This window comes from Hemiscyllium ocellatum, chromosome 47 (genome assembly GCF_020745735.1).
Source record: "Hemiscyllium ocellatum isolate sHemOce1 chromosome 47, sHemOce1.pat.X.cur, whole genome shotgun sequence".
In the NCBI taxonomy this organism is placed as follows: Eukaryota; Metazoa; Chordata; class Chondrichthyes; order Orectolobiformes; family Hemiscylliidae; genus Hemiscyllium; species Hemiscyllium ocellatum.
The window spans coordinates 3,379,884-3,402,367 of record NC_083447.1 but is presented as its reverse complement, the minus strand read 5'-3'; the positions used below and the strand labels follow the sequence as shown (position 1 = coordinate 3,402,367).

The following is a 22,484-nucleotide window of genomic DNA, read 5'->3' as shown; positions in this document are numbered from 1 at the left end:
TCTAAAGTATGAAATGCAATTCACAGGACGTGGGGCATAGATCTACAAGAAATAGTAACTCCAATTTACATTAGAACCAACTTTTACACATGCACCAAAGAAAGTGTTCCATCCAGGTTCATCATAGTGTGCTTTGGCAACTGCTCTGCCCAGGACCATAAAGAAACTACAGAGTGAACACAGCCAGCCATACAGTCAGAGTCAGAGATGTACAACATGGAAACAGACCCTTCAGTCCAACCCGTCCATGCCGACTAGATATCCTAACCTAATCTACCCATCACACAAACCAACCTCCCATGGAGTCTCACAAACTGACTCCATCTACACTTCCCAGTGCCTCTCGGGAAGGCAGCCAACACTAAAGACCCCCTCCCACCCCTGTTATAGTCTCTCCCATCTACACACACACACACACCAACAGATTCAAGAACAGCTTCTTCCCTGCTGCTATTAGACTGCTGAATGGAGCTCTCAAATCTGATGTTCATCTTCCTTTTGTGCACCTCCTGTGTAACCCTGTATGCCTCACTCTGTCTAAACATCCTGTGATCTGTATGTTCTTGCATGGTTTGATCTGCCTGGACTACAGAACTGGCTCAAAGGTAGAAGACAGAAGGTGGTACTGGAGGGTTGTTTTTCAGACTGAAGGCCTGTGACCAATGGAGTGCCACAAGGAACTGTGCTGGGTCCACTACTTTTTGTCATTTTTATATAAATGATTTGGATGCAAGCATAAGAAGTGAGTAAGTTTGCTGATGACACCAAAATTGGGGGAGTAGTGGACAGCAAAGAAGGTTACCTCAGATTACAATTGGATCATGATCAGATGGGCCAATGGACTGAGACGTGGCGGATGGAGTTTAATTTAGATAAATGTTAGATGCTGCATTTTGGGAAAGCAAATCTTAGCAGAACTTATATACTTAATGGTAAGGTCCTAGGGAGTGTTGTTGAACAAAGAGACCTTGAAATGCAAGTTCATACCTCCTCAGGTACATAGGATAGTGAAGGCAGCATTTGGTATGCTTTCCTTTATTGGTCAGAGTATTGAGTACAGGAGTTGGGAGGTCATGTTGTGGCCGTACAGGACATTGATTAGGCCACTGTTGGAATATTGCGTGCGATTCTGGTCTTCTTCCTATTGGAAAGGTGTTGTGAAACTTGAAAGGGTTCAGAAGAGATTTACAGGATGTTGCCAGGGTTGGAGGGTTTGAGCTGTAGGGAGAGGCTGAACAGGCTGGGGCTGTTTTCCCTGGAGCGGAGGTGGAGGGGTGACCTTCTGGAGGTTTATAAAATCATGAGGGACATGCATAGGATAAATAGGCAAAGTCTTTTCTCTGAGGTGGGGAGTCCAGAACTAGAGGGCATAGGTTTAGAGTGAGAGGGGAAAGATATAAAAGAGACCTAAGGGGCAACATTTTCACTCAGAGGGTGGTTTGTGTATGGAATGAGCTGCCAGAGGATGTGCTGGAGGCTCGTACAATTACAACATTTAAAAGTCATCTGGATGGATATATGAATAGGAAGGGTTTGGAGGGATATGGGCCGGGTGCTAGCAGGTGGGACTAGATTGGGTTGGGATATCAGGTCAGCATGGACAGGTTGGACTGAAGGGACTGTTTCTGTGCTGTACATCTCTATAACTGCTCACTAAACAAAACTTCTCACTGTACTCAGATCCACATGACAACAATAGATCAAAAATCAAAGAAAGTTCACACTTACTCAATATTCACATGCCAGACCTGCTGTCAGCAACAACAGCATCTCCTTTCCAGAATGTTCTTTCCCTCCATTGTCTTCAGGAAGCCCATCATCCATAAATCCATTCAGAGATAACGTGGGCAAAAAGGAGTTCCATTTCCACAGTGCCTTTCACCATATCCCACAGTCCTTTCCGGCTGGCGAGGTATCTTCGGAATGTCATTCACTGTGGTGACGTCAATAATCTTTTGTTGTGAAACTGCATAAGGTTCTTCATACCTTTTAGAAACTCTGTCACAGGTTTCTCTTCAAATTGCTCACAGTGTTGGCAGCTTTTGGAAACGTTCTGCGAGAGGACAGTCCAACTCAGATTATGCTGAATATTCATTCAGACATGTCGGAGGTTACATCAAGTGCTTAGGGTTATCACAGACCAACCCCAATGAATGGGAATACTCCATCCCCAGCTTCTCATCACCAGACACCATCCGACCTTCCCCCTCGATCGCTTACCTTAACCAATCTGAGTTCCTCATTTTCAGTACACCCTGTGTTTTTCCACTGGACAAGGGGTATTACTGGGCAAGGTCAGCATTTATTGCCCATCCCTAACTACCCTGGAACTAAGTGTGGACCTGAATCAGTAAGGACGTCAAATTTCCCTCTCCAAAGGACATAACTAAACTTGAAATATTTCAGAAAAGATTTACCATGATGTTGTCAGGGTTAGAGGATTTGAGCTATCAGGAGAGGCTGAACAGGCTGGGGCTGTTTTCCCTGGAGCATCGGAGGCTGAGGGGTGACCTCAAAATCATGAGGGGCATCGATAGGATGAACAGACAAGGTCTTTTCCTTGGGGTGGGGGCAGTCCAGAACTAGAGGGCAAAGGTTTAGGGTGAAAGGGGAAAGATATAAAAAAAAAGGGCCTGAGGGGCAACTTTTTCCATGCAGTGGGTGGTTTGGTATGGAATGGAATGAGCTGCCAGAGGAAGTGGCAGAGCTGAAAATGTGTTGCTGGAAAAGTGCAGCAGGTCAGGCAGCATCCAAGGAGGAGAATCGACATTTCGGGCATGAGCCCTTCAGGAATTCCTGAAGAAGGGCTTATGCCCGAAACGTCGATTCTCCTGCTCCTTGGATGCTGCCTGACCTGCTGCACTTTTCCAGCAACACATTTTCAGCTCTGATCTCCAGCATCTGCAGTCCTCACTTTCTCTTAGAGGAAGGGGTGGAGGCTGGTACAATTACAACATTTAAAAGGCATCTGGGTGGGTATATGAATAGGAAGGGTTTAGACTTTAGAGGGATATGGACCGGGTGTTGACAAACGGAACTAGATTAATTTAGGATATCTGGTTAGCATGGGATGAGTTGGACCAAAGGGTCAGTTTCCATGCTGTACATCTCTATGACCCTATGTAGTCAGAAGCCACACACTCCGAAAGCTTGGATTTCAAATAAATCTGTTGAACCATAACTTGGTATGGTGTGACTTCCCACTTTGTTCCATCAAGTCCAACACCAACATCTCCACATCACTCTATGCCTCTGAGGTGGGATTTGCCAAGAGATTTCTTTAAGTCGTGCTTATGGATTCTGATCAGATCTGTACTGGGATCATGAGGAGGGGACTCAGGGCTGTCAAACAGAATGGAACATTCATAAATGGGATAACACCTTGGAAATTGCTTGTAGGTTTTACAGTGCGAAGGGGGCCATTGAGAAGGCTAAACAAAGCTGTGCTCTGTTGATTTATTGACATCAAAAGAGAAAGGACGCGACACGCTGACTCAGTGGTTAGCACTGCTGCCTCACAGCACCAGGGACTTGGGGTCGATTCCAGCCTCGGGTGACTATCTGTGTGGAGTTTGCACATAGTCTGTGTGGGTTTCCTCTGGGTGCTCCAGTTTCCTCTCAGAGATGTGCAGGTCAGGTGAATTGGCCATGCTAAATTGCCCATTGAGTTAGGTGCATTAGTCAGGGGTAAATATGGGGAATAGGTCTGGGCAGGTTACTCTTCAGAGGGTTGGTGTGGACTTAGTTGGGCCGAACAGCCTGTTTCTACACTGCAGGGAATCTAATCTAAGAGTTAAAAATCACCACACCAGGTTATAATCCAACAGGTTTAATTGGAAGCACTAGCTTTCGGAGCGACGCTCCTTCATCAGGTGATAGTGGAGGACACAGTTCTAAGGCTCAGAATTAATAGCAAAAGTTTACAGTGTGATGTAACTGAAATTATACATTGAAAAATATCTTGATTGTTTGTTGAGTCTCTCATCTGTTTGAATACCATGATAGTTCTTTCATGTGTAAATCACAAAACATTTTTTAAAAGTTGCATTTTCAGGTTAGTGGTAACAATTGATGTTAGCTAGACAATGTGACACTATCATGGTATTCGAACAGATAAGAGACTCAACAGACAACCGAGGTATTTTGCAATGTATAATTTCAGTTACATCACACTGTATATTTTTGCGATAAATTCTGTGCCTTACAATTGTGTCCTCCACAATCACTTGATGAAGGAGTGGTGCTCTGAAAGCTATTGCTTCCAATTAAACCTGTTGGACTATAACCTGGTGTTGTGTGATTTTTAAACTTTGTACACCCCAGTCCAACACCGGCATCTCCAAATCATAATCTAATCTAAGCCTTTGATGGCAACACTAGATTGCTAGTGGGGGTCATGACACATTACTCATTTTTACCATAGTTCACAATCATCACTTATAAACACGCAGTCGGCTGCAGGTTTCAGCATCTGTATAGCAAGGAAGGACTTCACGGTCAAACTTACCAGATGGGAAAGTTGGAAATCAAAAGCTCGTTTTAACCTGACTATGATGTCAGAGACGTCCTGCTTCAAAGTTCCATCATATTCAAAATCCAAGACGTTTAGTTCCTCTCTGAAACACTCTATTGCCTCTCTCTGGCAAGTCTGCAGTGAAATGAACATCACACCGTTTCTATGTGGCTGCATGAATAAAGTCTGAGATAAGCTGACAGACAACATGAAGGGCAGCAGCAGTACACAGCTGGTAACGCTGTGAGCAGAGGGCCTTCCTGCTTTTTTTTTAAAACCATGGAATGCGAGCAGGATGTTAATTTTGCCCATCTCCAATTCATAAGGCAGTTAAGAGTCAGCCACTCTGCTGTAGGTCTGGAATCACATGTAGGCCTGGAATCACATGTAGGCCTGGAATCACATGTAGGCCTGGAATCACATGTAGGCCTGACAGGGTAAGGATGGGTAGATTTCTCTCCCTAAAGGATAGAGAGTCATAGAATCATGCAGTGCGGTAACAGGCCATTCAGCCAATCAAATCCACACTGACCCTCTGAAGAGCATCCCACTCACCCTATCCCTCTTTCCCATAGCTCATCCACCAACCTACACATCCCCCAACACTATGGGACAATTTCCCAGGGCCATTCTACCCAAACCAGCACGTGTTTGGACTGTGGGAGGAAACCCACGCAGTCATGGGGAGAATGTGCAAACTCCACATACACACAGTTGCCCGAGGCTGGAATCGAACCTGGGTCCCTGGCGCTCACCACTGAGCCACCGTGCTGCCCTCAGAGTCATCCAGCCCGGAAACAGACCTTTTGGTCCAACCAGTCCATGCTGACCATAATCCGGAACTAAACTAGTCCCACCTTCCTGCACTTGGCCCATATCCCTCCAAACCTTTCCTACTCATGCTCTAACCTAAATCAGCACTAGCCAATGCCCTGCTTTTCATTATGCAAGTCCAACTCTTATTTGTTAGATCAACTTTTAATCCCAGATTCTCTCATTGAACGGAGATGGTGTGTTTTGTCTCTATGCTCTCAGAGCATTAGTTTGGGAAGCTGGAATATTACTAGCACAGCAACATTCCCACCACATCCCTGTGGCAGAGAGGAAGCTCTCTTAGAGGAGAAAGTGAGGACTGCAGATGCTGGAGATCAGAGCTGAAAATGTGTTGCTGGAAAAGCGCAGCAGGTCAGACAGCATCCAAGGAGCAGGAGAATCGATGTTTCGGGCATAAGCCCTTCTTCAGGAACCTTCCTAAAGAGCTTATGCCCGAACCGTCGATTCTCCTGTGCCTTGGATGCTGCCTGACCTGCTGCGCTTTTCCAGCGATACATTTTCAGGACGCTCTCTTAGCTTTGCAGAGGATTAAGGAAAATTCCATGTTTTGTTTAAACAAGGAGGCGGAGACGTGAAACAACAGGAAATGACTGAAATGAACAAGTTGACCTGACTCCTTGGTCTAAACACATTGTGTTAATATTTACACAATGGTTTTAAAAAAAAACAGAACATGATGAATATGAGATTGATTAGATAGAACATGATACAAAAAAATGGGAGGGAAAGATACATATTTGAGCAAAACTGAAGTTGTTAGGAGAAAAGTTCAAAAGGTACAAATGTATAGAAAAATGTGTAGCCCTTCAGTGGTACAGATCTTGAGTATTATTGAGAATAAGACATGTTGAAGCTTTTCATCGTTCACCTATCAGGACCATTCACAAGAATAGCAATTCAAAGGGGAAAAGCAAGATTTAGATGGTATGAAAGGAAAGTGCTGATTGGTTGGCAATGGGATCCTGGTCGCCCAGGGTATTACCATAGAGAATGCACCAGTCAATGAAGACTGACATCGTCCTCAGCAAAATCCAAGGGTCTTTTGACTGGCTGTTGTTGGTGCTCCAACCCACAGCAGGTGGACTGCAGCAGTTCAAGATGGCAGCTCACCCCCACCTTCTCCAGGGTCAACTAGGAACGGGGCAACACGCGCTGAGCCCAGCCGGAGACACCCACGTTCCCTAAATGAGTTTTAAAAACTGTGCTGAGTAAATCAGGAAAATAGGATAAATTTATCAGGCGGTCTCCCTCTCAGAACCTGTTGGAAAGTGTCTCTTGGGCTCTGTAGTTACAGCGCTGTGCCCTGTTTCACCCAGAACAGGCTCAAGGGGTCAAACTGCCTTCTGTTACTATTTATTATGATCCGTGCTCTGCACTTAGTGAAAAACTCGGTGAATTTTGTCCAACCATCCTCACGCCTGTCTGTGTTGGATTTGGGAGGTATTGGTCTAGAATGGGATAGGGAGCAGAGGGGGTTTGCAGAAGACAGTGGTTCAGATTCGGATGTGTAGATACAAAGGCAGCTTTTGTAACCTTCATAGGACTTTGGTTAGGCCTCCCTTGGCATTCAGTTCTGGTCGCCCATGTTACAGGAAGTGGGTGGAGACTTGAGAGGGTGCATTAGAGGTTTTCCAGGATTAGAGGGTCTGAGCTACAAAGACGGGCTAGACAAACTCAGATTGATTTCTCTGGAGTGGCAGGGGCTGAGGGGAGACTGGACAGAAGTCTTTATATAAATTATGAGATGCAAAGAGAGGGCTGATGCTCAGAAACATTTTGCCCAGAGTTGAAATGTCTAATTCTAGAGGGGTGTGCATTTAAGGTGAGAGGGGGCAAGTTCAAAGGAGATGTGAGGGGCAAGTGTTTTACGCAGAGTGGTAGGAATATGGAACACGCTGCCTAGGGTGGTAGTGGAGGCAGGTATGATAGGGGCATTTCAGGGGCTTTAAGATGAGCACATGGCTATGCAAGGAATGAAGGGATATGGACCAAGGGCAGGCAGAAGGGGTTAGTTTAACTTGGTATCACACTCAGCACAACATGGTTGGCTGAAGGGCCTGTTCACCTACTGTACTGTTGTGTGTTCTAAGGTGACCTCCACTTCACCTTCATAACGTAGAGAAGTTAACAAACACAACAGGCAAGAGAAGGAGGGGGAATGATACAAATAAAAACTGATCATCAAATACTTACTTTGACATAGTAGGAATCAGGACAATACAATTTCATGTCACCTTCATTCCCCTAGAAGATAGAATGTTGAATGTTTTTTTATTTAGCAGCTAATATTTGATATGTTACTATCCAACCTTTTAAATCTTATTATAAGAAAGAAATTCTTTAATTCCTCTATGAGATGTCCGCCCCATCATTGCCACAGCAGAGAGTCAGGAACAGCCTTTCATTCTTTCCATTGAGCTGGAAGTGAATGCAGATGCTGTGTAAGGAAGGTCAATCACACAGAAAAAGACCCATCAGCCCATCGAGACTGCCCCAGTCAAAAACAATCACATCACTGTTCTAATCCCAGAATGAGCTCATCTCAACTCCCCGTCAGGAATTCTGAAACTGTTCCTGTATATCATTCCTGTTCATTTTGAACAGAGGAAAACAAAAAGGCTAGCTCATTGGAGCATTTGGAATCCAAAGGTTTTCGATTAGCATCAAACTTCTGCCTCAGCTCGACCTATAACATTTAAATGCTGTTGGTCCGACATTATTGGGTGTAGGGGCCAGAGGGGGGTGACAGAGAGAGGGAGGGGGGTGACAGAGAGAGGGAGGGGGGTGACAGAGAGAGGGAAGGGTGGGGTGATGCAAGGCTTTGACCAGAGGAATGAAAATGCCATAAACAGGGAATTGGTGAATCAGGAGCCAATGTGGCTGGGGGGGGGGCGTCTGGGAAAATGATGGGTAAGTGGGAGCTGGAGCATGGTCAGAAATGAGGCTTCAGATATTCAAATGAGTTTATGGAGTCAGTTATGGGCCAGACTGGATGATAATGGCAGATTCCCTTCCCTGAGGGACATGAGTGACCTACCTGGGTTTTACATCAATGATACCATTACCATCCCTCCCAGCCTGGTTTATAATTCCAGGCACTTAAACAACTACATTTCAATTTCCAGCAGATGCCAGGGTGGGCTTTGAACCCTCAGTTTACCCATCCAGTGGTATTACCGCCCAGTCCCCTTAAATATTGGGAAGCCAAGACTGCTCATGGTGCTCTGGATGTAATCTCACCAGCACCTTGTACAGTTTCAGTAAGACTTCCCCACTCTTATACTCCAACCCCCTTCAAATCAGGGCCAGTGATGTCAACTTTGCAGTTTCCAGGGGAATGACTGTGTCAATAATGAATGAAATCACTCAGCGTTGTCTCAAAATGCAGGCCATCAGCGATTGCTCTGGTTCTTACCATCGCCTGCTGCAAAGCTGAAAGATCCACATCGAACTCCATGAAAAAGAGATTGCTACCACTCCCAATGGTCACTCCCATCATGCCACACAATGCAAGGCAGCAGTAAAACACACTCATGTCAGGGCTCCCTTCAGAGATATTGGTCAGTGAGTGTGGACGACACAAACGTTGGCTCCGAATGTTCCTCACTGCATGTCTGTCTGATATGGTCAATGGTCAACATCTTCTGAAAGACAGAGCACAGGAAACCTACAGTCCCACCTCTTAATTTTAACATTCCATACTGAGAATTCGCTGGGCATTTATTTCATCAATAAGCAGATGGCACTGACAAGGTCAGCATTTATTACCCATCCCGCAAGGGCAGAAACAGGCCATTCAGCCCACCAAGGCTGCTCTGACTCTCCACAGAGCATCCCACAGAGCATCCCACACCAACCCCTGCATTCACCATGGCTAACACACCTAGCCTGCACATTATGGGGAATTTAGCATGGCCAATCCATCCTGACCTGCACATCTTTGAACTGTAGGAGGAAACCCACGCAGGTATGGGGAGAATGTGCAAACTCCACACAGACAGTCACCCAAAGTTGGAATCAAACCCAGGTCCTTGGTCTACGAGGCAGCAGTGTTAACCACTGTGCTGTTGTCCTGGAACTGGGAGGTGTGATGAATAGGATGAATTTAGAGGGATATGGGCTGAATGCTGGCAAATGGGGTGAGGGGAGATTGGGATCTCTGGACAGCACAGACGAGTTGGATGAAGGGTCTAATTCTGTGCTGTATGACACAAATTAACCAACCTGAAATCGAAATGTTAGTCTCCATCATGGTAACCAAGTTGCTGGAATGTTTACTAATGTCTATTTCAGGGGGCAGTTGAGAGTTAAACACATTGCTGTGGGTCTGGAGACACATGTAGGCCAGACTGGGTAAGGATGGCAGATTTCCATCCCTAAAAGACATTCGTAAACATTCCAACAATTTGGTGGTTACCATTATGGAGATGAACTCTTCGATTTCAGATTGGTTAATTGTACTCCTGTTTCACCAGCTGCAGTGATGGGATTTGACCCGATATCATCACTATCCAGTGACAGCCCTATGACTAGATTTTCACAAACATACCCATGGTTACATTCTTATTAAACTAACCTTCCCTTGCATAGGAAGTAGTTTCATGTATATCAGCAATATCTTCAGAACCCATTGTAGCCCTTATGTTGGTACAAGTTTAGACAGTGATGAACAACAGTCTAAGGGGCTTCCCACTATATGGAGAGACTGATGGCCTCATGCTCATGACACTGGACTGTTAATCTAGAGACCCAGGTAATGTCCCGTGGAGTATAGAATCCCACCACAGCAAAGGCTAGATTTCGAAATCAACAGAAATAAGGAATTAAAAGTCTAATGATGACCATGAATCGATTGTTGAAAGACCCCATCTGGGTCACTAATGTCCTTTAGGGAAGGAAACTGCCATCCTTACCTGGTCTGGCCTACATAGGACTCCAGACCCACAGCAATGTGGTCAACCCTTAACTGCCCCCTGGACAATTAGGGATGGGGTAATAAATCCTGGGCCTAACCAGAGACACCCTCATCTCATGAATGAATAATAAAAACTTTGCAGTCATCCCCCTAATTTGCTCGACATGCCTGGTAAGAGCTAACTCTATCAGGTGCCCAAGTTGAAATCAGCCAGCACCACACAGACCATTCTAGACTCAAGGCTTGACAATTTCAAGGCCTCCATCTTGCATCCTTCATTGACCTCAGCTCATTGGAAGCTCTGCTCTTTTTAACCGAACTAGTAGCTAAACTGCACTCGCCCATCACCCCACTGCACACACTGATTGGAGTCACTTCCTGGTTTAAAAATTCCTCAAATTCACAAGTCTCATCCCTCCTCATCTCTAACCTCCTCCAGGTCCATAAATATCCAATTCTGACCTCAAGAGCATTCTCAGATCCACCAATGGCAGCCATGTCTTCAGCTGCATGGATCCCAAGTTCTGGAATTCCCTCCAGAAACCCCTCTGACCATCTCTCCTTCTTTAATATCCTTCTTAATTCCGAACTTCTAAGCTGAGCTAATATCATCTTTCCAAATGCCTCCCTATAGCACTTGATGTCAAATGAAATTTCCATTACACGTGACCTTGAAAATCGCCTTACTGTGAAGGTGCTGTGTTAACAGAATTTGTTTTTCTAAGTAAATTTAAATGATTCCTCCCAGTGTTGGAAATTTGTCAAAAGTTAAATAAATATTTTGATTAAAAAAAACAATTGCGAAAGATAATTTCCACTGCACAGAAATTTAGGAGTGGTTCCCATGAAGTGAAGCCAATTGTCAAAACTTTGAAGAGAGGGGAAGCACAAGTTACTCCTTTTTAGGCATAAGTAGAATTTTGTTTTGGATGCAGAATGTCAGACTGGGATCAGAATCCCAAATAGCTTGAAAAAGGAAAGAGCTGAACTATTAGTGGGTGGCACAATAGCAGTAGTTAGCAGCACCAGAGACCCGGGTTCAATTCCCGCCTCAGGCAACTGTGTGGAGTTTGCACGTTCTCCCCGTGTCTGTGTGGGTTTCCTGCAGGTGCTCCGGTTTCCTCCCACAGTCAAAAGATGTGCAGGTTAGGTGAATTGGCCATGCTAAATTATCCATAGGGATGTGTAGGTTAGGTGCATCAGTCAGGGTAAATATAGGGTAGGGGAATGGGTCTGGGTGGGTTAATGTTTGGAGTGTTGGTGGACTTGATGGGCCGAAGGGCCTGTTTCCACACTGTAGGGATTCTAATCTAATCTATTTGGAGCATCTGAAAATAGAAATGGGACAAACATACAACTCTTACATGGGTGAAGTTAAAAATCACAACACCAGGTTATAGTCCAACATTCCTGAAGAAGGGGTCATGCCCAAAACGTCGATTCTCCTGCTCCGTGGATGCTGCCTGACCTGCTGCACTTTTCCAGCAACACATTTTCAGCTCTGATCTGCAGTCCTCACTTTCTCCTACCAGGTTATAGTCCAACAGGTTTATTAGTCCACACAACCACCTGATGAAGGAACGTCGCTCCGAAAGCTAATGTGCTTCCAATTAAAACTGTTGGACTGTAATTTGCTGTTGTGTGATTTTTAAATTAGTACACCCCAGTCCAACACCGGCATCTCCAAATCATTATGTGGGCTAGTACACCAGAGTTGGGCTGATTGGCCTTGTTAATTCCACTAAAACAAACATCCATCCTGTCAACCTAGTCCCTTTTGTCAATTTCTGTACAAGTGACCTCAGCATGGAGCCCTGAACCAATTAACAATGAGCTTGTGGATAGAGTGATGCAGAACTTCTGTTCCCAACAGCACCAATCTCCCAAAAAGGACAACAACAGACATGTGCATTTAAATAGTGCCTTCACAACCTCAGGACATCCCAGTGACGCACATCTAAAGTGCCATCCCTGTTGCCATGCGGGAAACTCAGTGGCCAACTTGTGCACAGCAGGATCCCACAAGCAGCAATGTGGTAGCCAGGTGGGAATCGGTTTGTGCGTTTTCTGAGGGGTTAATGCCCACCAGTGTATGAAGGAAACATTTCTCTCTCCTTCTTTAAACAGATCACGGTGTGATCAGGCAGCACGGTGGCACAGCGGTTAGCACTGCTGCCTCACAGCACCAGGGACCTGGGTTCGATTCCAGCCTCAGGTAACTGTCTGTGCACATTCTCCCTGTGTCTGTGTGGGTTTCCTCCCACAGTCCAAAGGTATGCAGGTTGGGATGGATTGGCCATGGGAAATGCAGGGTTAAAGGGACACGGTGGGGATGTCCCTCAGAGAGTTGGTGTGACTGAATGGCTGGCTTCCACACTGTACAGAGCCTATGATTCTATGGCTTTGGTTGAGCCAAGTGGTGGAATGTGGCCCGCAGTGTACAATCTGGCAACTCAGTCTCAGGGTGGAGAAATCCAACTCGGAAATTCTGAATCAAAACGTGACAGCATTAGCCCCTGGGAAAAGGCTGATACTGCCTCTGGCCATTGGTTTATCAAGTTCACCTAACGCCTCCCTGGTTACCACCTCAGTTCGAAGCAAAACCCTGCAATAGTCCCACTCGGTCATCAGAGACAGTGAGGCGGCCGGTGGGGAGTTTAACCTGAGGGTCAGTGTGCCCTGGGAAGAGTTTGAAAGGGGAGTTCTTCAGCAGAACCTCAGGTGGTGTGGGGTTCGAACCCACGCTGCTGGCATCGCGAAGTGACCCCCAGGAGGGTGTGGCAGGGTTAAGCTCCTTGCATCGTACATCAAATATTACACCGCAAAGAGACTGCTGGCTTCTGGAATCTACTGTTTAAATTTATTTAAAGTCAGCAGATCCCCATTTCAAAATCTCTGTTGTGGGCCACCCCCTCTCCATGATTAATGAAGAGCCCTGACACTTGAAGTACTGTTCTGGTAAAAAAAAAACCCACAAGCAGCAAAGGCTGCCTCATGTGGTGCAGAGACAGTGCTCCTACCTCAGAGCCTGGGAGACCAGGTTCAAGTCCCACCTGTTCCGGGAGGTGGGTGGTAATATCCCTGAGGGTAAAAAATGAGGTCTGCAGATGCTGGAGATCACAGTTGAAAATGTGCTGCTGGTTAAGCCCTTACGCCCGAAACGTCGAATTTCCTATTCCTTGGATGCTGCCTGACCTGCTGTGCTTTAACCAGCAGCACATTTTCAACGATAATATCCCTGAACTGATTGCTAAAGGAAAATCCCTCAGTGCGAGTCACCAAGTCCCAGGTTGGGAGTTACCTTGTACGGTCTCCTCTCAAGCTCAGGAGTGCTTCCTGCATTTGCTGAACGTGTCTTCTTTCTTGATGCGTCTGGGTGGTGTCGATAGCAAGGACAGCTCCTGGGATGTTGGGGGGTCCCCTGTATTCTTTGGGCAAAAGCGTTCCGTTGCGTCCGCAGGAATGCCGACTGGCTTTGCAGCATGTCAAGGATTTTTATTAACACCAAAGGCAGGTGGAATAGAGCCAAATGTGACTAGCTTCCTTTTCCAAGGAATCTGGCCGACGTCATTAAAGTTCCCTCTGAAAGTTTGGCACTGCTGTAGATCCGATGTGAAGATTTCTTGAAGCAATCTTTGGTTTCTGTCCAAGATAAAGAGGGGAGGATTACATAATCAGGTTTGATAACAGAGTGTTTTTGATGGTGTGTGCCAGGACTGTTTCTCATTCATCTCCTGTCTGTGGTTGTCTGACCTCTTTAGATCCTACCAGACCCATTGACCAATAGGTTAGAAGTGAATTCATGCAGATATCCCACAATACCGAAATCGTCAATTCACTAGGGAAACAACTTGGCCTCAACTTTAAGAAACAAATGACAGAAATACTTTAACACTAACAGTACTGTTCCTAATCCGGCCCCATTCCCATCATACTTCAAGTCTCTTGTAATTTTAGGCAAAAAGTGAGGATTGCAGATGCTGGAGATTAGAGTCGAGAGAGTGGTGCTGGAAAAGCACAGCCAGTCAGGCAGCATCCGAGCAGCAGGAGAATCGACATTCCGGGCAAAAAATCCTTCATCAGGAATGGGAGTGGAGAGACTCTCGTAACTTTAGTCAGGTTGGCAAAGTCACTGTTCTCCTGATGGTCTCTGGCTTTGCCACACCAATCACTGATCTGTACAGCACAGAAACAGACCCTTCGGTCCAACTTGTCTGTGCTGACCTGATGTCCTAAATTAATTTTTCTTTATTCATCCATTGGAGGAGAACATTGCTGGCTAGGCCAACATTCATCGCCCATCCCTAACTGCCCAGAAGGCAATTAAGAGTCAACCACATTACTGTGGGTCTGGAGTCACATGTAGGCCGGAACAGGTGTGACAACGCGGCCGGCAGTGGCGGCATGGTGGCACAGTGGTTAGCACTGCTGCCTCACAGCGCCAGAGACCCGGGTTCAATTCCCGCCTCAGGCAACTGACTGTGTGGAGTTTGCACATTCTCCCCGTGTCTGCGTGGGTTTCCTCCGGGTACTCCGGTTTCCTCCCACAATCCAAAGATGTGCAGGTCAGGTGAATTGGCCATGGTAAGGGGCAAATGTAAGGGTAGGGGTATGGGTGGGTTTCGTTTCGGCGGGTCGGTGTGGACTTGTTGGGCCGAAGGGCCTGTTTCCACACTGTAAGTAATCTAATCTAAAAAAAACGCTGCCCCTTTAACAAGGTTATATTGTCCTTGGTATTTTTTCCAAGGGAGGTCATAAAGGCAGAGGTGCTGAATTGTCTGGAAATGGTTTCTTTGAACAATGGGAGGGGAGCGGCCAGTTTTCCCAGCTCAGGTGGCTTTTTTCTAATTTGGTCTGTTTGAGCAAGCAGTCAAATAAAAACTTCTGGTGCCCTAGAGAAGCAGTTATAGTAAAATGAGCTTCTATGCTTCAACAGAGGTCTTGCCTGGACTTTCTCTCTGAACCTGTCCTGCGTGGAAGAACCTGTGTATGAATTTACTTTTTGCCAAAGGGTGTGTGTATGGGATGTTGTCGGGATTGGAACAGTTCCTTCGCTAAATTGAGAGAGAGTCGGTTGTGTTATCAAATAAGTTAAGTTATTCTAAATTCTGTTTTCTTTTTTATATGCTTCATCCATAGTGTTGAAATAAATTCAGTTTTGTTTAATGCGGAGTGGTTTGACTAGCTGAATCACTGCTGGAATATTCACTGTACAACTGCCTAAAATAAAGTTTAAAATGTTAGGGTCTGGGCTAACATTTTAACCCTGAAATGTTTTGAGGGTCTGGCCAAGGTCCATAACATCAAATAAGGATGGAGGAGCCAGCATTGAACAAAGTTAAAAATCACAGAACACCAGGTTATAGTCAACTAGGCAAAAGGGAGGACTGCAGATGCTGGACATCAGAGTCAAGATTAGAGTGGTGCTGGAAAAGCACAGCAGGTCAGGCAGCATCCGAAGAGCAGGAAAATCAACATATTGGGTCCGAAGTGTTGATTTTCCTGCTCCTCAAATACTGCCTGACCTGCTGTGCTTTTCCAGCACCACTAATCTTGACCAGGGTATAGTCCAACAGGTTTATTTGGAAGCACTAGCTTTCGGAACGCTGCTACTGCACAACCACCTGATGAAGGAGCGTCGCTCCGAAAGCTAGTGCTTCCAAATACACCTGTTGGACTATAACCTGGTGTTGTGCGATTTTTAAACTTTGTCCACCAAGTAAGGATGACAGTTTCTCTAAAGGACATCAGAGACGCAGGTGGGATTTTCCTGACAAGGAACATTGAATTCATGGTCATCATGAGACTCATCTGACCAGATATTCCTTGAATTCAAATTCCACCACCTGCCAAGGCAGGATTCAAACTTGGGTCCCAGAACATTACCTGGGTCTCTGTGGTATTAGTCCTTATACATCTCAATAAAAAGTCTTCTCTCATTCTTCTAAACCCTGGTGCAAACATAAGAATGCTGAACAGGAGTAGCTGATGCAGCCCATTGTACCTGGTCTAGGTGCAAGTCGAAGTATAGATCCATCCTACTCAACCTCTCCTAAGACGACTCTGTACCAGGGATCCACTGAGTGAACCTTCTCTGCACTGCCACCAATGACAGTCTGTCTTTCTTTAAATAAAGGTCCCCCAAAACTAATCACTGTATTCTAGCGGTGGTCTGACTCTTACAGTTTTCGCAATAGCTCTCTGCCATTGTACACCAGTCTGTTTGAAATAAAGAGTAAAAAATGAGGTCTGCAGATGCTGGAGATCACAGCTGCAAATGTGTTGCTGGTCAAAGCACAGCAGGTTAGGCAGCATCTCAGGGATAGAGAATTCGACGTTTCGAGCATAAGCCCTTCATCTCTTATTCCTGATGAAGGGCTTATGCTCGAAACGTCGAATTCTCTATTCCTGAGATGCTGCCTAACCTGCTGTGCTTTGACCAGCAACACATTTGCAGGTGTTTGAAATAAAGACCAACGTTCCATCTGCCTTCCCTATAACCCACTGAACTTGGATGCTAACCCTGATTCACGGATGGGGAATCCCAAATTCATCTGTTCTTTGGTCTTTTTCTTTGCAGTCTTTCCTCATTTAAATAATATTCAGCTTCCTCTGTTCTTCCGGCCAAAGGTCATAACCTCAGGAATCATGGTGATTTCAGTCCCAATCTGTTCCAATTCATGGGGAGTAGCAATCAAACTCCGTTCTGAAAACACCATTTTAGTCTCATCTCGTGATTTTAGTTGCTGGAGTTTAGATTAATTTGGGGATGGGGAAAGAGGTGAGATGGTGAGTCTCATAGCAACCTGTAAAATTCTAACAGGACTAGACAGGGTAAATACAGTAAGGACATTCCTGATCACAGGAGAGGGCAGAACCAGGGGTGACAGTCGAAAGATATGGGGTAGGCCGCTAGGGACTGAGCTGAGGAGAAATGTCTTCACTCAGAGAGTGGGACAGCCTGTGGAAGTCTCTGCCACTGAAAGTGGTTGGGGCTGAAGTATTGAATGTTTTACAAGAAGGCATTAGAGTATAGAATCCCTAAGTGTGGGTACAGACCCTCCAAAGAGAATCCTATCCAGACCCACCCTCCTACGTTCCCCATGGCAAACCACCCAGCTGACACATCTCTGGACACTATGCGCAATTCCCCATGGCTAATCCATCCTAACCTGCACACTCCTGAAAACTATGGGTACTTTCCCACGGCCAATCCACCCTAACCTACACACCTCTGGACACTATGGGCAATTTCCCACGGCCAATCCACCCTGACCTGCACATCTTTGGACTGTGGGGGGAGACCAGAGCACCCAGAAGAAACCCACGCAGACACAGGGAGAATGTGCAAGCTCAACACAGACATCGCTTTGAGGTATTTTCGCAATCATTGCACTTAAATATGATTATACGCCCCAGAGCAGGTGGGACTTGAACCTGGGTCACCTGGTTCAGAGGCAGGGGCACTACCACAAGAACCCCCAAAAGTGCAGCTGCCAGGATTTACCCCTTAGCCAGCATCACTAATTGAGTGATAATTATTGCTCATGGGATCTTGCTGTGCCTGGCCTTATTGTTCCCTGACATGTGAGTGCCATCCCTAAATCCCCTTGAACTGGTGAGCTTTCGTGGCCTTGGCATCTGTTGGTTAAGAATCAACTCATTGCTGGGGCAACTGGAGTCAAGTGTCAACCAGACTGGAAGGAGAGCAGATTTTCTACCCCTTCAGTGTAGAAGTGTATTTTTAAAATATCATTAGAGGGTCACCATCAAACTACCTGTTAATGGTGAGATTCAAACCCATCTCCCAATAAATAACTACCCGGTGGTTCTCAAATTGCCAGCCCAACGCTATTACAACCACACCGACACTTTATGGCAAGGGGCTTTTGTTCAAAGAGCACTTTGTGAGCTTTAGTAAGACTCTGTACTGTCATAAATCACACAACTGACAAATAAACTTTTTGCCAGGAAGTGAGAAATAAACAGAGTTGATGAAGTGTTTGGAAAGTTGGATTTCAGCTTATTCTCAATGGCTACATATTAAATTCTACTGAAGAACCTGAGAAAAAAATTGCTTACCTTCGACTCCATCGCTTCGGCTAACACACTCAGTCAGGCTCTAATCTCACCCTTGCTGATGGCATTATCAATTTCCTGCACTCATTTCTGAAACACCTCCCTTTATTGAAAACTATCAGAAGTTTATGGGTGTGTCAATGTTGCCTTAATTACACTGGTTTGATTCCACATTCCTGCCATTTGGCCCACCCGCACCCCCTGCTGGTGTTCCACCTCCACACATGCCTCCTGACACATGTCCCTCCCTATCCTGCATCCTTCAATCCCATTCTCTCTTGTGTGTTTTATCCAGTAAAGATAGAGTTAATGGTAGGGGTCTTTTCCCTAGGGTGGGGGATTTTCAAGACTGTGAGGCACATTTTTAAAGAGAGAGGAGAAAGATCTAAAATAAAAAGGACATGAGGGGCAAATCCTCTGCACAGAGGGTGGTTCTTGTCTGGAATAAACTTCCTGAGGAAGTGGTGGATGCAGGTACAGTTACAGCATTTAAAAGATATTTGGATAAATTCATGAATAGGAAAGATTTGGAGGGATATGGGCCAGGAGCAGGCAGGTGAGACTAGTTTAGTTTGGCATGGACTGGTTGGGCCAAAGGGTCTGTTTCTGTGCAGTATGACTCTGTGATGATGTATTCACTATTTACCTGAACAACTCTCCATTGGGACAACATTCCCCACTACCAGGGAGGGGAGGAAATCCCTCCTGAATCTCGTACCAGGAACATTGGGGCTTGAAAGGGGAAGCATATTCAGTAGGAACTTACTACAAATATTTGATTGGGGTTCATTTGGATAGCTTTACCAAATGGTCAGCATCAACTCAAGGGGCCAAATGGCCTTATTCTATGCTGCATTGTTTTATATATAAGCATGCATTACACTTATTGATGCCTATCACTTATATATCACCACAACTTTGGATTCTCCCACAATTTTCCTTTAATATCCTGCCTTGACTGTAAAGCACAGGGCATAATGTCTGAATCCCTGGGTGAAGATAGGGTACAGACTCAGAATAAGGGGTTACCCGTTTTAGACATCGATGAGGATTTCTTCTCTTACAGGATCGGGAGTCTGTGGAATTCTTTCCCGCAGAGGGCTAAGTGGTTGGATCATTAAGTGCATTCAAGGCTGACAGAGGCAGATGTTTAATCAGTAAAGGGAATTAAGTGTTACAGGGAAAAGATAAGAAAATAGAGTTGAGGATTATCAGATCAGCCACAATTGTATTGAATAGCAGAACAGACTTGATGGGCTGAATGGCCAACGTGTGTTCCTGGGTCTTATTCTAGGGTCTACTCCTGGACTGGTTCAGTTTATTGCTTATTTCAGGTGCAGTGGCACAGTGGGGACAGCACGATGGTTAGCACTGCTGCTTCACAGCGCCAGAGACCTGGGTTCAAATCCTGCCTCAGGCAACTATCTGTGTGGAGTTTGCACACTCTCCCCATGTCTGCGTGGGTTTCCTCCCCCAGTCTAAGGATGTGCAGGTTAGGTGAATTGGCCATGCTAAATTGTCCGTAGTGTTAGGTGAAGGGGTAAATGCAGGGGAATGGGTCTGGGTGGATTGCTCTTCAGAGGATCGGTGTGGACTTGTTGGGCCGAAGGGCCTGTTTCTACACTGTAAGCAATCTAATCAATGGGGGTTTGAGCCACTCATTGATTAGGAGTGTCATAATCATTCTAATCAACTTCTATTCCAAAGTTTTGATCTTTGTTGAAAACTCTGAGCAGGAATCTCTCTCACTGTGGTAGATCCTGCTGAAAGTGCTGAGTCGTGGCTTAGAGGGAGAGCACATGAAGACCCATGGTCAAATTCACCAGGAACTGCTCCTGAAGTTCCAAGATCCTTTAACTTAGAAGCAATCAGGTAAGGCAAATCTGTAACCATTCAAAATGTCTGTTGGATCTATAACTTCTTTTAAGAATGTTTGGAAAGGGTATTTTCTCAAAGCCCACAAACAGGACTGTCCTGACAGACCCAGCTTCCAGTCTTGGCTCTAGCTTTAAACATCTTGAGCAGTTCCAAAGAAAATTCATATTAGCTCAAACTTCACAGAGGCCAGTATCCCATCACCCACTCACCCATTATTAACATGGGCACAGTACACTGGCTGTGACCAGCCAACTGGAAGTCAGTCCTGAAGTCAGGACACCCTGACTCTTCTGTTTAATATCTGTCAGCCAGGGGTCCCTGACCGGGCTAGGCTAACAGGCCCAACAAGGGAGTCTCAATCAATAAGATCCATCTGGTTCCAATCATCACACACTGTCATCTCTGTTTCTCTTTCCACAGACCCTGCCAGTCCTGCTGATTATTTCCAGCACTCTTTCTTTGCTTATTATAGTCCTGTTCCTCTTTCTGTATACATCTGGACACTTCAACCCCAGGGCATCAATGTGGACTTCAACAGTTTCCTCATTTCCCCTTCCCCCACCTCACCCCAGTTCCCAACTTCCAGCTCAGCACTGTCCCCATGACTTGTCCTAGCTGCCTATCTCCTTTCCCACCTATCCACTCCACCCTCTCCTCCCTGACCTATCACCTTCATCCCCTCCCCCACTCACCCATTGTACTCTATGCTACTTTCTCCCCACCCCCACCCTCCTCTAGCTTATCTCTCCACCCTTCAGGCTCACTGCCTTTATTCCTGATGAAGGGCTTTTGCCCAAAAAGTCAATTTTACTGCTCCTCGGATGCTGCCTGAACTGCTGTGCTCTTCCAGCACCACTGATCCAGAATCTGTTGAAGGTGTTAGCCCCCGTCTTCTCTGTCTATGCCATGATGTTTAGATTGACTCTAATCTAAAAGGTGAGATAAGAGTTTTACTGCAGTTTTTGTGTAAAGTACAAGGTAACCCTGCAAGTACAAATTCATCCCACAAAATATATGTGTGCATATGGGTCTTTGTGTCTGTGTGTGTGTGTGTGTGTGTGTCTGTCTGTCTATCTGGGTTGGGGGTTGAGTGTGAGAAAGTGTGTGTGTGTGTGTGTGTGTGTGTGTGTGTATGTGTGTGTGTGTGTGTGTGTAGTGAATGTAGAGTGTCTTAAGTCTGTGAGGGTGTGTGTGTGTGTGTGTGTGTCTGTGAGAGAGTGTGTATATGTGTGTGTGCATGAGTGTAGAGTGGTCTAAGTCTCTGAGAGGGTGCCTTGGGTGTGTGTGTGTGTGTGTGTGTGTGTGTGTGTGTGTGTGTGTGTGTGTGTGTGTGTGTGTGTGTGTGTGTGTGTGTATATAGGAGTGTCTGTGTGTGTCTACAGTGCAATGATGGTCACCTGTAGTGTGACATGAACCCAAAGTCCCAACTGAGGCCCTCCCTATGGGTATGGGAAAGGTTTTGTGATTTACACATGAAAGAAGTGAAACTATCATGGTATTCAAACAGATGAAAGACTCAACAGACCATCAACGTATTTTTCATGTATAATTGCAGTTACATCACACAGTAAATTTGTGTTATAAATTCTGTGCCTTACAATTGTGTCCCCCACAACCACCTGATTGAAGGAGTAGTGCTCCGAAAGCTAGTGTTTCTGGTTAAACCTGTTGGACTATAACCTGGTGTTGTGTGATTTTTTAACCTTGTACATCCCAGTCCAACACCGGCATCTCCAAACCATGGTAATAAAGGGTGAGTGGGTGAAGGGACATTGGCCGATGTGCAGTTATTTAACTGTTCGAGCTAAAATGAATTTTCTTTGGAACAGGACAAGATTAATTGAAGCTAGATCCAAGACAGGAAGTTGGGTCTGCCAAGGCAGTTCTGTTTGGAGCAGAATTAGACACTGTCCTGGCTAAATCTCCCATTGATTAGTTAAACATTGACACAGGAAGAGGTTATAAAGGAGGAGGTGAGGTCAGTCACAGCCCTGAAAACAAAAGCTTGGTGTTGAGTACCGAGGCAATGATCCAGGAGGGAGAAAGGAGGAGGAATCTGTTGAAAGGGAGAGATTGGTTACACCAGCAATACCTCAACCGCTTCTTATTAGATTAGTTTTTTTCAGATTAGATTCCCTCCAGTATGGAAACAGGCCCTTCGGCCCAACAAGTCTCCACTGACCCTCCGAAGAGTAACCCACTCAGACCCATTCTCCTGACCTACATTTACCCCTGACAGATACACCTAACACAGTGGGTAATGTA

The 22,484-nt window shown here is 45.6% G+C and overlaps 1 long non-coding RNA gene across 1 annotated transcript in view; it reads right to left on the bottom strand.

The window, feature by feature from the left end:
• LOC132836676 (uncharacterized) overlaps positions 1–18,373 on the bottom strand; it is a 30,515-nt gene extending 12,142 nt beyond the window's left edge. Inside the window, exons 1-6 of the long non-coding RNA XR_009647386.1 lie at positions 18,345–18,373; positions 13,564–13,904; positions 8,763–8,991; positions 7,541–7,591; positions 4,508–4,648; positions 1,729–2,053 (exon numbers count right to left, since the gene is read on the bottom strand). This is a non-coding gene — a long non-coding RNA (uncharacterized LOC132836676). The remainder of the gene's footprint in view (positions 1–1,728; positions 2,054–4,507; positions 4,649–7,540; positions 7,592–8,762; positions 8,992–13,563; positions 13,905–18,344) is intronic.
• Positions 18,374–22,484: the final 4,111 nt, after the last annotated feature.